Raw genomic sequence first — 8,102 nt, 5'->3', positions numbered from 1 at the left:
CCCTTGTTAATGGTCAGTTATGAGTGAGCCCCAAACTGATTTCCAGCCAAGGAGACATGATGAGAAGGCCATTAGGAGGCTTCCAGAAAAACTTCTCTCATTCGTAAGAGAGATGTCATCCCTATTCCTCTTCCTTCCCTTTCGGGATGTGGATACTAGAATAACTGCTGCTGTTTTATTATGAGCTTGAGGACAAGGCCAACACCAAGGATTTCAGAAGAGAAAGCTGAAAAGACTTCTGGTCCTTGATGGCACATTGAGCTGTTAAACTGACCAATGCTGAAGCACTCCCTGTCTTAGCTGAAACTTTTAGTGGTGCAAGTTAATGCATTTTCTTATGTTTAAGACAATTTTATTTAGACTTTCTGACACATGTGCTAAGTCATTTCAGTTGCAATCCCACATACTGTAGCGGAGCCTGCCAGGTTCCTCTGTCCATGGGATTCTCCAGGCAAGAGTACTGGAGTGGGTTGCCGTGCCCTCCTACAGGGGATCTTCCTGACACAGGGATGGAGTCTGTGTCTCCTGAAGCTCCTGCATTGCAGAAGGATTCTTTACCCCTGAGCCACTGGGGAAGCCCAGACTTTCTGACATTTTCTCCTAAATCATCCATATGATATATCTACAAAATAGGGAAGGTGTCTTGCAGTTAGCCATTTATTACTTTCCTGATAGCCCTAAGTTATTTTTATGTGTCTTGCTTGCTGGCTGAAAATCAACTTTTCATTAAGCATCTGACATGTGGGTGATATGATTTGAAAAGGACATTCCAGGAATCAGGTACTGTTCAGTTCTCCTTTCCAACAAAAATCAAATGGTACATACTTGTCTTAGTCAGGATAGGATAGGATGTGACTCAGCAACAAACCCTGTCTAATGACTTAGCAAGCATTAGAGCCAAAGGTCTCCTCCATCTGGCCACCTCCACTTTTACAGTTTGGGGATCCCTGAGTCAACAGGTCCAGTTAGTCTTCTGATGAGACCAAGTAGAATCTGTGGAGGGGCCACACAGGGAGGGCGAGGCTCTGGGACTACTCAAGGGGGAGAGAGGAGTCTCACCTTCTCAGAACTTCAACTGAGCACAGGCTTCCTACTGCCCCCCCAACCCCCGCCACTCAGGGGCCAGACATGAGAGTCAGGACATCTTGGACATTCCAGTCCCTGCTGGCAGGTGATGGCAGCTTTATGGGAGACTACTCATGAGGACGAATTTCCAGGTGGCTCAGTGATCAATTATCCACCTGCCAATGCAAAAGACACAGGAGACAGTGGGTTTATTCCCTGGGTTGGGAAGATCCTCTGAAAGAGGAAATGGCAACCCATTTCCAGTATTCTTGCCTAGAAAATCCCATGGACAGAGGAGTCTGGTGAGTTATAGTCCATGGGGTCACAAAGAGTTGGACATGACATGACATGACTGAGCATACACATACAGACAAACCTGTGAGGCCAGCAGAAGAACCATTCAGCTGAGATTTATTCAACTTACAGAACCAAGGAAAATATTAGAATGGTGGCTGTTCTAATTAGGCTTGTGACATGTAACTAAAATGGCCACCAGGCAGCAACTCCCCAGACAGGGAGCCTGGGGATGGTAAACATTTCAACCTCACCCTTCTCTCCGTCTTATTTCACCTGCTCTCCCAAAACTGAATCTAATCAGAAGCAGAGATTAAAGGAAACTTTGATGTTGTCCATAAAGGTGAGCCTCTCAGGGCATAGATCAGAGAATACACAAACAGATACTGGATCTGGAGAGATGAGCAGAAGCTATTCAGTAGGGTTCACCCCTGTCCCCTTTAGCGTTAACTTGATCTTTGTGCAGGTAAAATTCCGTCTCCCATCACAGGAGATACTCAAAGTTCTTCAGCTTCTATATTACCATAGGGAAATGTCTATTCAGTCATAGTCCCACCTGAAACCTAAAATATTAGCCAACACTAGCATCTTTTGGGTGGAGAAGGCAATGGCACCCCACTCCAGTACTCTTGCCTGGAAAATCCCATGGATGGAGGAGCCTGGTGGGCTGCAGTCCATGGGGTCGCTGGGAGTCGGACACGACTGAGCGACTTCACTTTCACTTTTCACTTTCCTGCACTGGAGAAGGAAATGGCAACCCACTCCAGTGTTCTTGCCTGGAGAATCCCAGGGACGGGGAGCCTGGTGGGCTGCCGTCTATGGGGACGCACAGAGTCGGACACGACTGAAGTGACTTAGCAGCAGCAGCAGCAGCAGCAGCATCTTTCAGGCTTCTTTTGTGGCTCAACTGGTAAAGAATCCACCTGTAATGTGGGAGACCTGGGTTTGATCCCTGGGTAGGGAAGATCCCCTGGAGAAGGGAAAGGCTACCCCCACTCCAGTATTCTGGCCTGGAGAATCCCATGGACCATATAGTTCATGGCGTTGCAAAGAGTCAGACAGGACTGAACGACTTTCACTTTCACTAGCGTATTTCACATTAGGTGGCTGGGACAGGGAAAGGATATAGAAAAATAATTAATGAATATATAAAAACCTTTCTATGACCATCCCTGCTTCTGTGACTGGTCAGGAGGTCTAAGAAGGCAGTAATCATAGCTGTGTTCTTCAGACTGGCTTCCCATTTTTCTTAACCTCTGATAGCACATCAGCCAGCTGAGATTCTTCACCCAGTAGGATGACTCAGACCTTCCCTCCTATGGCATTTGAGTCCTTAGTGGTCTTGTTTATGGTCCCACAACAGTTTCCTACTGACTAAGATACTTGGCCAATTGAGTACTCTGAGGCTCCCAGTGAACGCTGTGGATGCCAAACACAGTTCTCTGCCTTCCTTTTGTGGCAGCAACTCAATTTCCCCCTGGTAATCAGGATCAATGACCCACAGCACCGTAGCCTCATTCTTTAAATTCCTCCCTTGGGCACTAGGATCACTAAGAGAAGCTAAGGTCACAGAGACAGAGAGCAAAAATTCTTCAAGCCCATGGTGTAATAGGGAGAGGGATCACTCTCATTTCCAACCCTTGGAGCCCATGCACTCTAGCTAGGAAAAAGAAGGCACCATAAATGGATCACTGGTTAAACATATACTTCTATTTATAAATTGCTAGCCCAACTTCACAGGGTGGTGTCTCCCAGCTGGCTTTGGGACTAAGCCTTCAGCAAGCCATTCCACTCTTCTAGTTAACCAACTACTCCTGTGAAATGGAGCACATGGTAATATCAGTGAAGTTCATAGATGCTGAGAGAAGTGCTCCAGTTCCTTTACTCTAAAATTCATCCTCTAGTCTTAGGCAAGGTTGTGTGGGATACAATTGGGGGTGAATAAGGTATTCTGGAAGTACAAAACTGGAGGAGCTGGCAGAAGCACTGAGATCTGCCACTGATTTTCCAAAAATTATCTTTCCAAATTCCTGACCACCTGAATCACTGTCCATGTCACTATAGTATTACATCTCAGGCTACCTCTTTTTTTTTTTAATTTAAGTATAGTTGATTTACAATATCATTTTAGTTTTAGGTGTACATCACAGTGACTCAGTTACATATATATACATATATATACATAACTTCATGTGTTATATATGTGTGTGTTTCATATACATATATAACTTCACATGTTATATATATATATGTTATATAACTTCACATGTTATATATGTGTATAATATATGTATAACTTCACATACTATATATGTTATATATATCTTCATATATATGTGTGTGTGTATGTTATATACATGTATAACTTCACATATTATATATGTATGTTATATATATCTTCACATATATATGTGTGTGTTATATATGTGTATAACTTCACATATTATATATGTGTGTATGTTATACCTTTGCATATTATATATGTGTGTATGTTATATATATTCCATTTCAGGTTCTTTTCTCTTATAGTTTGTTAAAAAATATTGAGTACAGTTCCCTGTGCTATACAACAGGCCCTTGTTGATTATCTACTTTGTATATAGTAGTCAGGCTACCTCTTCTTCCACATGAAGTGGACAACCAGATGTAGCATCCAGAATTCTGCCCACGGGGACTTGGCCTCTGTCTTTCCGGGCCACGCTTTGGTAGAGCACTAGTGTGGCAGCCCCCTACTTCCAGCTGGTGATGTCATTAATTGGCAGATCTGTCAATAAATCTAGCCTTTGTGTTTTTTCTTTTCTATTAACTGGTCATATGGAACTCTTCACAAGGCACTGGTGTGGACTGAGAAAGAAGTGACAAAGCAGTAGCTTAGGGGAGGGTGTTGCCACACATTTGTGCAGTTTTCTTGTGTCTTCCCAAGCTCCTTATAAGACTGTGTATACCATTTCCATTTGATAAGAAATCTCTGCTGTAAAATGGCCACATTTTAAATTTTTTTTATGGAACACATACCACTGAGTTCATGATGGGCAGCTTGGCTCAGACATCTGTCAAGGTCTGGTTATCCAGGTTTTTTTTTTTTTCCAACAGAGAATAGTTGAAGTCCTTTTAGGACCTGGGTCCTTCCAACAAGGGATGTAGCTATACTTCTTAGAGAGGGAGCTGGGGGTATAAATATCCAAATCTCCCTCTTCTTCTCTCTCATCTCCTTGGTTTGTCATGGACTGAAGCCAAATGGATTCCAGAGAACAGGGGGTTCATTGGTGATTGTAGACCATATATGTCATCTTCCTAGGGCACAAAGCAGGATGGAGGGTGGATCTAGAGAGGCAAAAAGAAGATATCCTGCTCATGGGGTGAATACAGTAAAGGAAGATGCAAAGAAATTAAGAATGATGTGAATCAGACTTAGAGAATGAACTTATGGTTACCAGAGGGAAGGAAAGGAGGATGGGATATTTAGGGAGTTTGGGACTGACATGTGCACACTGCTATATTTAAAATGGATAACCAACAAGCTCCTACTGTACAGCACAGAGAACTCTGCTCAGTGTTATGTGGCAGTCTGGATGGGAGAGGACTTTGGGGGAGAATGGATATATATATATGAACAGCTGAGTCTCTTTGCTGTGCACCTGAAATGATCACAACATTTTTAATCGGCTGTACTCCACTGTAAAATATAAGTTTTTAAAAAATGAGGTGGGACTTCCCTGGCAGTCAAGTGGTTAGAACTCCATGCTTCCACTGCAGGGGACACAGGTTTGATCCCTGGTCAGGGAACTAAGATCCCACATGCAGCAACTAAGACCTGGAACAGCCAAATAAATAACCACCCCCCCAAAAAAAAAGAATGAAGTGGAAGATCATAACACTTAAGCTGGGGAGGGGGAGTAATGAGGACTCAGGAAGGGGATGACAGGAAGGAGAAAGATGTAGGACCTTATAACTACAGGTCAAATGGGGGTCACAGAGTATTCAAGTGGGGATATAAGGGCAAGTTGGAAAGATAGACGATGTCTTTCATAAAAAGGGGACTGCTTAAAATAAAAACTCTGTGTGAAATATTGGTTATCATACGGTTTAGAAAAACAAGACCGGGAGCTGACTATGGCTCATATCATGAACTCCTCCATACAAAATTCAGACTTAAATTGAAGTAGGGAAAACCACTAGACCATTCAGTATGACCTAAATCAAATCCCTTACAATTATATAGTGAAAGTGACAAATAGATTCAAGGGATTAGATCTGATAGACAGAGTGCCTGAAGAACTATGGATGGAGGTTCCTGACATTGTGCAGGAGGCGGTGATCAAAATCATCCCCAAGAAGAAGAAATGCAAAAACACAAACTGGTTGTCTGAGGAGGCCTTACAAATAGCTGAGAAAAGAAGAGAAGCTAAAGGCAAATGAGAAAAGGAAAGACATACCCATCTGAATGCAGAGTTCCAAAGACAAGCAAGGAGAGATAAGAAAGCCTTCCTCAGTGATCAATGCAAAGAAATAGAGGAAAACAATAGAATGGGAAACACTAGAGATCTCTTCAAGAAAATTAGAGATACCAAGGGAACATTTCATGCAAATGGGCTCAATAAAGGACAGAAATGGTAGGGACCTAACAGAAGCAGAAGATATTGAGAAGAGGTGGCAAGAATACACAGAAGAACTGTACAAAAAAGATCTGCATGACCCAGATAACCACAATGCTGTGATCACTCACCTAGAGCTAGATATCCTGGAGTGCGAAGTCAAGTGGGCCTTAGGAAGCATCACTACGAACAAAGGTAGTGTCGGTGATGGAATTCCAGCTGAGTTATTGAACATCCTAAAAGATGATGCTATGAAAGTGCCACACTTAGTATGCCAGCATATTTGGAAAACTCAGAAATGGCCACAGGACTGGAAAAGGTCAGTTTTCATTCCAATCCCAGAGAAAGGCAAAGACAAAGAATGTTCACACGATTGCACTCATCTCACAGGCTAGCAAAGTAATGCTCAAAATTTTCCAAGTGAGGCTTCAACAGTCCACGAACCAAAAAATTCCAGAAGTAAAACCTGGATTTAGAAAAGGCAGAGGAACCAGAGATCAAATGGCCAACATCCATTGGGTCATTGAAAAAGCAAGAGAGTTCCAGAAAAACATCTATTTCTGCTTTATTGACTATGCCAAAGCCTTTGACTGTGTGGATCACAACAAACTATGGAAAATTATTAAAGAGTTGGGAATACCAAACCACCTGACCTGCCTTCTGAGAAATCTGTATGCAGGTCAAGAAGCAACAAGTAAAACTGGACATGGAACAACGGACTAGTTCAAAATTGGGGAAGGAGTACATCAAGGCTATTTATTGTCACCCTGCTTATTTAACTTATATTAGCTTACATGCAAAATGCCGGGCTAGAGGAAGCACAAGCTGGAATCAAGTTTACTGGGAGAAATATCAATAACCTCAGATATGCAGATGACACCACCCTTATGGCAGAAAGTGAAGAAGAACCCAAGAGCCTCTTGATGGAAGTGCAAGGGGAGAGTGAAAAAGCTGGCTTAAAACTCAACATTCAGAAAACTATGATCATGGCATCTGGTCCCATCACTTCATGGCATATAGATGGGGAAACAATGGAAGCAGTGACAGACTTTATTTTCTTGGGCTCCAAAATCACTGCAGATGGTGACTGCAGCCATGAAATTAAAAGACACTTGCTCCTTGGAAGAAAAACTATGACAAACCTAGACAGCATATTGAAAAGCAGAGACATTACTTTGCCAACAAAGGTCTGTCTAGTCAAAGCTATGGTTTGCCAGTAGTCATGTATGGATGTGAGAGTTGGACCATAAAGAAAGCTGAGTGCCAAAGAATTGATGCTTTCGAACTGTGGTGTTGGAAAAGACTTTTGAGAGTCCCTTGGACTGCAAGGAGATCCAACCAGTCCATCCCAAAGGAAATAAATCCTGAATATTCAATGGAGGGACTGATGCTGAAGCTGAAGTTCCAATACTTTGGCCACTTGATGTGAAGAACTGACTCACTGGAAAAGACCCTGATGCTGGGAAAGACTGAAGGCCGGAGGAGAAGGGGTTGACAGAGGATGAGATGGTTGGATGGCATCACGGACTTAATGGACATGAATTTGAGCAGGCTCCAGGAGTTGGTGATGGACAGGGAAGCCTGGTGTGCTGCAGTCCATGGGGTCACAAAGAGGCAGATGTGACTGAGAGACTGAACTGAACTGAATTAAAGCACTCTCCAGTGGAACTTCCTGTGATGATGGACATGTTCTAGATCTGTGCTGTCCAATTCTATAGCAACTCATCACATATAGCTCAGTTCAGTTCAGTTCAGTCATTCAGTCATGTCCGACTCTGCGACCCCATGAATCGCAGCACGCCAGGCTTCCCTGTCCATCACTAACTCCCGGAGTCTACCCAAACTCATGTCCATCGAGTCGGTGATGCCATCCAGCCATCTCATCCTCTGTCGTCCCTTTCTCCTCCTGTCCCCAGTCCTTCCCAGTATTAGCGTCTTTTCCAATGAGTCAACTCTTCACATGAGGTGGCCAAAGTACTAGAGTTTCAGCTTCAATATCAGTCCTTCCAATGAACACCCAGGACTGATCCCTTTAGGATGGACTGGTTGGATCTCCTTGAAGTCCAAGGGACTCTCAAGAGTCTTCTCCAACACCACAGTTCAAAAGCATCAATTCTTTGGCACTCAGCTTTCTTCACAGTCCAACTC

Source organism: Bubalus bubalis, chromosome 8 (genome assembly GCF_019923935.1).
Source record: "Bubalus bubalis isolate 160015118507 breed Murrah chromosome 8, NDDB_SH_1, whole genome shotgun sequence".
NCBI lineage: Eukaryota > Metazoa > Chordata > Mammalia > Artiodactyla > Bovidae > Bubalus > Bubalus bubalis.
This window is presented reverse-complemented; position numbering follows the sequence as displayed.